The sequence below is a fragment of the Haemaphysalis longicornis genome, unplaced genomic scaffold, assembly GCF_048455015.1.
Source record: "Haemaphysalis longicornis isolate Haplotype H1 unplaced genomic scaffold, Haemaphysalis longicornis Haplotype H1 scaffold_7, whole genome shotgun sequence".
Classification (NCBI taxonomy): Eukaryota; Metazoa; Arthropoda; class Arachnida; order Ixodida; family Ixodidae; genus Haemaphysalis; species Haemaphysalis longicornis.
The window spans coordinates 115627968-115636222 of record NW_027526422.1 but is presented as its reverse complement, the minus strand read 5'-3'; the positions used below and the strand labels follow the sequence as shown (position 1 = coordinate 115636222).

General features: G+C 45.7%; 1 protein-coding gene across 1 annotated transcript in view; it reads left to right on the top strand.

The window, feature by feature from the left end:
• Positions 1–2977: 2977 nt before the first annotated feature.
• The window catches only part of LOC144146848 (monocarboxylate transporter 13-like), a 71551-nt gene continuing 66273 nt past the window's right edge, over positions 2978–8255 (top strand). Inside the window, exon 1 of the mRNA XM_077678788.1 lies at positions 2978–3529. The gene's annotated coding sequence lies outside the window, so the exon portion shown is untranslated. The remainder of the gene's footprint in view (positions 3530–8255) is intronic.

Genomic DNA, 8255 nt, shown 5'->3' with positions numbered 1-8255 from the left:
CGGGTCAAGTTCGTGACGCGCGTGCTTTTTTTTTCATATAACCTTGCGCCTAACCGTCCTTGAGTAATCGCCAGAGGGCGCGTTTCTTGGCTCTGCCTCATTAGAGACGAGGCTGCATGGCTCATCACACCTTCGGGGATTACATACGCCGCAGCTGGAGCAGACCAATGTGAGGAGTGCTACTCATTGGGATGCGACGCTCTGAACAAGGAAGCTCCTCCAATAATTGGACTCGCCGAAAGTACATGCTTTCTTTGTGTGGAACAACCAAGTAAACGCGAGAGCAAGATGCACCCCAAACTCGCTCTGTTCATTCTCTTTGCTAACTATTTTTATAAACGAATTGTAGTGGTGAAGTTCTTACACGGAACTCCAATCATCGTGAATTGATCTTTAAGGTGTCATTCAAGTTTAACTTACCTTTTATGTGAATGATTTTTCTGCGTTGTTTTCTGCCTTAAGAGTACGTTCAAAATATTATAAGCTGCATTTCTTCCTTTCAGCTTTTTCCATATATTACTTTTCAATCACGGAAGAAGCGACGAGAAATAACACAAAATTAACTAGGATTCAAAATACGAATACACGCTTCAGCGTACTGGCCCCGATGTCTTGAGGTAGACTCTCCGAGAGCTTGCGCTGTAACTTATTGATTTGATTGATTGATTAATTGATTGATTGATTAATTGAATGATTAATTGATTGATTGATTGATTGATTGATTGATTGATTGATTGATTGATTTATTTATTTATTTATTTATTGATTGATTGATTGATTGATTGATTGATTGATTGATTGATTGATTGATTGATTGATTGATTGATTGATTGATTGATTGATTGATTGATTGATTGATTGATTGATTGATTGATTGATTGATTTGTGCACTTTCGGGAATTGGGGAGGTCGGAGGAAGCCTCGCCCAACTCAACAAATTCCCTTGCCAGGAGAGCGAACAAGACAACTGCACTAAGTGCGCGTATCCCCAAATGACAGCGACCGATAAATACTTTTTACATCGCTATCTATTCAGATTTCGCACCCTCGCCTTCTGCTTTCCCGAATCGCCTACTTTGCAATACCAAAAAAACATACAAATGGCAAAAATGGGCTGTCTCCACTCACGGGAAACCTGGGGAGGAGCGAAGCATGCAGTGTGTAAGTACATGATGCGGTTTCGATGATGCCGTTTCGATGTATGACGCGGTTTCGAAGTTATGATGAAGTGTATAATGCGGTTTTGATTCAGAGCGCTCGGCGTCTTAGGCATTGGGGTTTTCTTCCACGGAGATGAAACCACTCGGGGGTAGAGGTACATAGCTTTGCTGTAAAAGTATCGAGTCTCTGAAGCACGAAACGCTCTAGCGCGAGGCATTTGAAAACCAGTGCCCTGGTGTGTTCTTTTAGTACGCGCTTTTGCCCGTGGAGGTGAAATGTTCTAGAGCGAGCCGTTGGAAGACGAGCGCCCCGGCGTTTCAGTACCGTTACTACCAGAGATGATGACGACATGAGACGCCGACAGCCGGAGCCCTTAAGGTGCTCCGCCCCTAAAAGAATCGGGAGGTTATTTATTAGGATGCAGCATGCGGTAGTGTTTTTTCAATTTTTCATAATAAGTTTGTGTTGAAAAGGTTTAGTTTTCGCTTCTTCGTCAGCTTCTTGCAACTTTCATGTTCACCGCCTCCACCTAGCCCCCGCCCCAAAAATTAAACTTTGCGGATGCAACTGGTTTAGTGCACGCCAAACTAGTGTTTAACGCACTTTGCAGGAGTATACATTTCTGTTAATCATGCGTTGGGCAATGCAATCCTCGGGGTATGTGCAACTAAGTGGGTACGTGCCATTTGCTAGTTCAACAGGAGCAAACTTAGGCCTAACGTTCCGCCTTGTGGTCTTAGACGTAAACAGGCACCCGCAGCTTGAAGTACGTTGAATATAAAGAGCACTTTGTCCAATGGGCACCGGTTGACGAGATTAAACCTCTAAGCGAGACCTAAAGTTTAGTCTACTAAGTTAGGCTTAACGTTGGTAACGTTTCATCGAAGCCTTACGACGTAGCCAGAAAGGTCATAGTGCCAATAATGCCGGCGAACAGCCGCGACGTTAAACCCAACGTTGGGATATTGCATTCGCACGTCATGCCCTTTTCTACAGAACATCAACCTTTTGCTAAAACAAGTTATAAACTAGAAAATACGGGAGGTTTAACGCACTGTCGCACCGGTGTCACAGATTTACAGGTGTTTACGCTTGAGCGTAAAAAGCATGCACTAGCCAAAACGGCCGTTCGTAAAGTAGATGAACTTTTTTTTTTGTTAACTTTGGCACAGAAATGCCGCCCTATTTTACTTTGCTTTCCTGTAGAGCCATTAAAGCCGCTCTGCGGGGCATTGTCCCGCGATGGCTCACTTGCGTGCTTGGCTGTTTTTTGCATGGTGTGAGTGCCATTGCGAATAGCATTACCGTCAACGAGTACTAAAAATGCTGCAGCGAATGTACCCTTCAAGGTAGCAATAAGCAAAAGCCAACTTCAAAGCAGTAATGTTCCTCTTCCCGCAATCCTTCTCACGCGTTTCTCGTGAGCGGCCTCTCAGAGCAATCAGCGTTTCACTTCGGGGAAAGTTCAAGTGGCGTCTCGTCTTCACGGCCCAGGATAAGGAGCATGGCAGGGGGCTTCAATGCGGGCACAAACTGTCAAGGCAGGCCGAGCGCTCTGAGCTCGAGACACGTTGAACCGGTTTCTTCAGATCGTGCACCTGGCCGTATACGGCGGAACACACGCCGTGGACGCGAAAGGAGGAGTGAGTGCCTTGAGAGAGAGAGAGAGAGAGAGAGAGAGAGAGAGAGAGAGAGAGAGAGTGGTGAGTGCGACAGCAAAGCCCTTGTCCTTCCAGGAGGGCAACACATGCGCGGACGTGGACATCGAGTGAGCGAGTGGAAGACACTGACATAAAAAAAAAAAAAAAACTCTCTGGGCAAAAGCGGCTGGAGGTTGTCCCGTGATCGCAACGTTGGGTGGCGCCTCGGGGCGTTTCTGTCTACGAGAAGGCCGCCCATTAAAGCAACGATGAGGAAGGGGCAAGGGCCTTGTGTTCGTGATCTTGTCGGTCATTTGGATTCCGGCACCCACCTCTCTCCCTCCCTCCCACCGGAGCGCCGGCAGAGAAAGGGGGATTTCTCGCTTTCAGGGTAGGAGCGAAATCGAGCTCGATTGCTGGCTGTCATACAACGCAAGGGCCAACAGGATTGACTTGTTGACCGAAGTGCGGAAGACTTAGCAAGAAGCGACCGTCGCGTTTTCTATTCCTGTGATCTAGACAGCCTGGTTTGCGCCTCCTGCATCGCTTCACCAGCGTGTGTGTGCGTGTGTGTGTGTGTGCGCGCGCGCGACGATGCCTTCACGACTTCAAGAAGCAGTGGGGCGATGACAGAAGGGGCAAAGGATAACTTTGAAACGTCGCTAAACAACAAGCAGTAGGAAGAGCAATCTCGCTCGCACGTCGACACTACTGACATCTCACCGACGGTAAGACTTTTTTCTCTCTGGATATGCGGGCCGCTACACCTTTCCTTTTGGGAAAACTGAAGCTTTAAGGAACAAAGGCACCATGAATGCGGCACCTGGTAAAGGCTAGAACGCAAAGCCAACGCTCCGTGTTTTGCTCGCGTGCGTTCGATGCGCTGTGTTTGATCCTTCACCATTCCCAGGCGGATTGCCCCCAAAGCTCGGTCCATCGGCCCCTAGCCCATGACCCAATACGCTCTGTAGGCACGTGTAGCGATGTTTATATGGGGCGTTTATTAAAAAATTCCCCGCATTTCCCCGAGGGGAAGAATGTGAAAGTGCGAATGCACGAGTTGAATTTGCGCGGTTCGGTAATGTTCGCGAAAGAGAGCTCACACACACACACACAACTACAAAGAAAGAAAGATGCATTTATTCACAGACACCTATTTGTGTTGTCGTTGTACTTGATTGCTAGAGCGGATCTCAGCTTTGAAATTTCGTGTCAGTACTCCTTTAAGCAGGTGCATTAGCCCTTCTCACGCCCGATTCTTGGCCAATCCCCCACGTGGGTATGTGCCATGTCAGCGGCCAGGCAGCGCGCGCCCATCTCCCCCCGTTGCCAAGGAAGACGAGGAGATTCCTGGCCAATCCCCCACGTGGGTATGTGCCATGTCAGCGGCCAGGCTGCGCACGCCCATCTCCACGTGCGCGGACATCGCCGGTGGACGCAGGTTCAGGGTCGCTTAAGAAGTGCATTGCACTTAAAAGACGCTGGGATACATAAAGATCCCTTTAATTAGGGGTGCTATGCACGTACAACCTATTTAAGACAAAAATAACGTAAATTTTGCGAGTCAGAAAATAGGATTAATGTATACCGGTTCCTTAGCCAAATTTTTAAACGTTACTAGTGCATTTTCGAATGAAGGGGCCGAAAAACGCAGCTCCTACCTATTAGCATTCGCACAAAAAAATTATTTAGGCACGGAGTCTTGCAAGTTCTAATATGATCTAGATTTATTACTATCCGTGATTTATGGTCGTTAATGAATGAAAAATAAAATAATTGTAAATTACTCGCGTCTGAAATTTGCTCGTTAATTGATTCATCGATTGATTGATAGTGACCAACTGGACTCAACAGGGGCAATCACATACACCACTCGACTACTCGACTACTTGATCGTCCAGTTCGCGCCAATATAAAATTTGCAAGAGATTTTGGTTTGCGGCATTGCATTTTTTCGTTCGGATGGAGTGTTCGAACTCTACTATCATTCAACGCAGTTTCTGCAACTTTGATTCCTTTACCCAGATAGTCGCATCAACGACTGCGCCCTGTGGACAGCACTTTCCCGTCCTTAAGTTAGCCTGAGCATCATTTTGGGCTGCGGCCTTATCTTGCGTCTCCCCATGCTTAAGGCTCCCTTCCAGGCGTTTACGATCGCCTAAATGCTCCTCTGCTGAGTATTGCCCAAGTATTAAAAAATGCCGCACATGGAGCTAAACAGGAGAGAAAAAAAGCTGGGGTGTATTCCGCCGCGATTGCGTACTTACAAGCAATTTTTGTGTTTTCGAGCTTCTACCACATACTTTACAAGTATGAAATTAGGCTAATCTCACCCAAATGAGGAAAAAAAAATTAGAGTTCACTCTGCTTCGTGCGACAAGTTTATGGTCCTAGAATAACTTTTACAGTTATTAGTCTTTGTTATATGCGTTAGACATCTTCAAAAAAGTGTAATCTCGTTGCCAAGTGCGCTGCACATTCTAATAACATATGTTTCACTATCTTTGCATGGAAATTATCGCAGTGGGGTTTTTACTTTACTCTAAGCCGATCGATGTAACTTTTTGTGTGACAACTGTTCAGCCGAAGACAGTGATCCAACGTTCCCAGGTTACGAGGGAGCTGTTTCGGGAATCTTGACGTGTTTTCTGAATCAATTATGTGCAAAAAAGCAGTCGTTATTCTTTGAGTTGCTCCATAATTAGTTTTTTTTTCAGTTTCAACAAAGCGGTGGGCCATAGCAGATACTTGTGTTTTCGTGAAGAACACCTTGCCGTATTTTCTGTCAAGGAAGCCGTCGCGAGTCGCTCCATCCCTTTTTCGCTTCCCTTTCGTGCCAATGTGTCCAAGTATATATTGAAATTTTATGCTGTGTCCAGCATTGCAAGCGAGCTGATAAAGCTATGAGACGTCACAAGCTGCGATTTGGCGGGAAAAACCAACTTTTAATCTTTTCCCAAGAACATATATAATTTGTCCAAGGTGCACCGTATACTGCCGTTCTGTCCTTTCTAAATTCGTGATTGATTTTGAAGTCCCAGCAGAAGTGGAAGTGTGCAACTTTGCACAGATACTTCTCCTGATAATATAAATGATTTTATAGCTTCTGCGCGTTCTTTAGGTTAAATGTTTGCGAATAGTACTGCAGCATACATAACAAACACAAAGCTGTTCAGAAATACCCGTCGTATCCACCAGAAAAGTGTAAGGCCTATTTAAAATACGATGTAACACCCGGTTAGATCTAATTGTCGGCTATATCTTTTGTAGTCAGGTGCGTTTTCCATAGACTGGTTTTGGAAAAGAGCTATCACCAAATTATGTTTCGTCAACACTTCCATTAATGGTATTGTTGTAAGGTATAGGCGGAGTCTACTTAATTACACTGTAATGCATCTTTCCAGCGATGTATAAAATTAACGCCCCTCTTCGCGTAGCGCCTTCATCTACGATTATTGAACCTTCACAGCTCGTTCTTGAAATGGTGAATACATTTGAAGAGAAGGCATCGAACGGCCTTTTTTGTGCGCAGGAACAGCGGAAACTATGGCTTTGCGAAAAGCCTGCGTCTCTGATTTCCGTGTGGGCCCAGTGAGGCATGCCAAGTATTCTGGCCAGGGAAATGAAAATTGCTTCTGAGACTGCCACATTTTTTTTTGTTATTACTCTTGCGTGACCCAAGGCCCACGTTGTGCAAATGACGACACACGCGCATAAATACTTGGCTCATCCCCCAATGGGCCAAGTGCGCAGGATCGTGCGATTAGGAAACAGGTGAGTTAAACTGCACAAGTCCCACTGCGTCATACGCGATCGGCATCTCTAGGGTACGCATTTCCGAATTCAACTCTCACACCTTCCAAGTTGTACGTGCAACGCGAGAACCGGAAACTGTATTGCCTAAATTAATTTTGTGCGCGTAAGAAACAAAAAGATACAACTGCCTAAACGGCGATTACACAGAATAATAAAACGAAGAAAAAAATCAGGCAGGATCGCGAGAGGCTTGAACGCGGAATCGGCGTCAGGAAGCGTGCTCCGCATTTTACAAGCATACGTCCTTCAGAAGTGTTCTCGGTGCAAGGCACTTGAGTAACCATGGCTCATGTTCAATGCTAAAAAGGTTTATTCTGCATTCAGAAGAGTGCACACCACCACTGCAAGAATTTTTATTAAAGGCGTCTCCATGGTGGAGTACACGAGAGAATAGACAGATACATGCGGATAACTACCATAAATCACTTCAGTGAGGCTGTGAACGAAACAGCGCCGTCTTTGTTCTTTTAAAGAACAACTTCACAATTTGTGAGTTTTTTTTTCAGAAATATATCTTGAGGAGTCCCTGGGCTAAACGGAGATTTAGCAGCTTTATTTGGCCCATGAACCCTTACATGCAATTGTTAGTATGACAGGGAATTCCGACACAATCCTTAAATATAGCAAGCAATTCACTATACAGCAGTATTTTTAGCAGTTGAGGTAGCAGTTCAGTACATCATAAAAACGAACAGTGTGTCCTAAACAATTCGCAAATGTCCAACGTGATCATGCTCTGAAGCCCAAAAAAGAGGCACCCACATCACAAGAGGGAATGTATAAACGAAGCAATAAAATTAACAAAAGGCCTGGGTACCGGAAAACCAATTTGCTCTTCAAGCAGCACGTAGCAGTCCAAGAATATCAATTTCTTTTCTCAAATTTTTGCCAAACATCTGCGCCAGCGGAGCACTCCTCATAACTTGTTGAGAACTTATAGTTGCGGCGCCAATGCGTAACACGGAGGTGCACCCCGGCTATTATTGGAGGAGAGCGAGGAAGATTTGGAATTAACTTTATTTACCAGCCACAAATTGCCAAAGCAATATGGGTGGCTTCTTCTTTCCAGGAAACCATGGACCCCAGCTGGTCGTCTTGCCCGGGTAACAAACAAAGCTCGCGTCGGGGTCTGTCTGACGTGTCGGCAGAGCCTCCAATTGGTCTTATGCTGATGGTGGGTTTGGGAGCTATTGGTTGTTTCTTGCATTGGAATACCATATAGTAAATAGTGTTACGCACGTCGGAGCAGTACTTTGATTTTCTTGATGTGACCTGATAGAGTGCATGTAGCAATGTTCCGTCGGGATTAGCTGATTTAACCACATTCTTCTTGGTCATTCCCCCTTGCGTGGATATGTCCCACTTTCTGTGAACCATCATCATCATTACCTGATTCCCCATCTCGAAGAGGACCCACTTATAAAACGAGAATGCGCTGGCAATAACGCAGACCCCAGCGGAAGTGATAATCACAGATTCACAGTCAGCGTGCAGGAGCTACCTCCAAGGCCGCATCTCGTGCATCGCCATGAAGATCCTCGGCCAGAACCCTCCGAAGAAAAGGGTGTCGATTGTCTGGACACCAGCTCACGCTTCCCTCTGCGGTAATGTCTTTGCTCATGAGACTGCTCGAGGTCT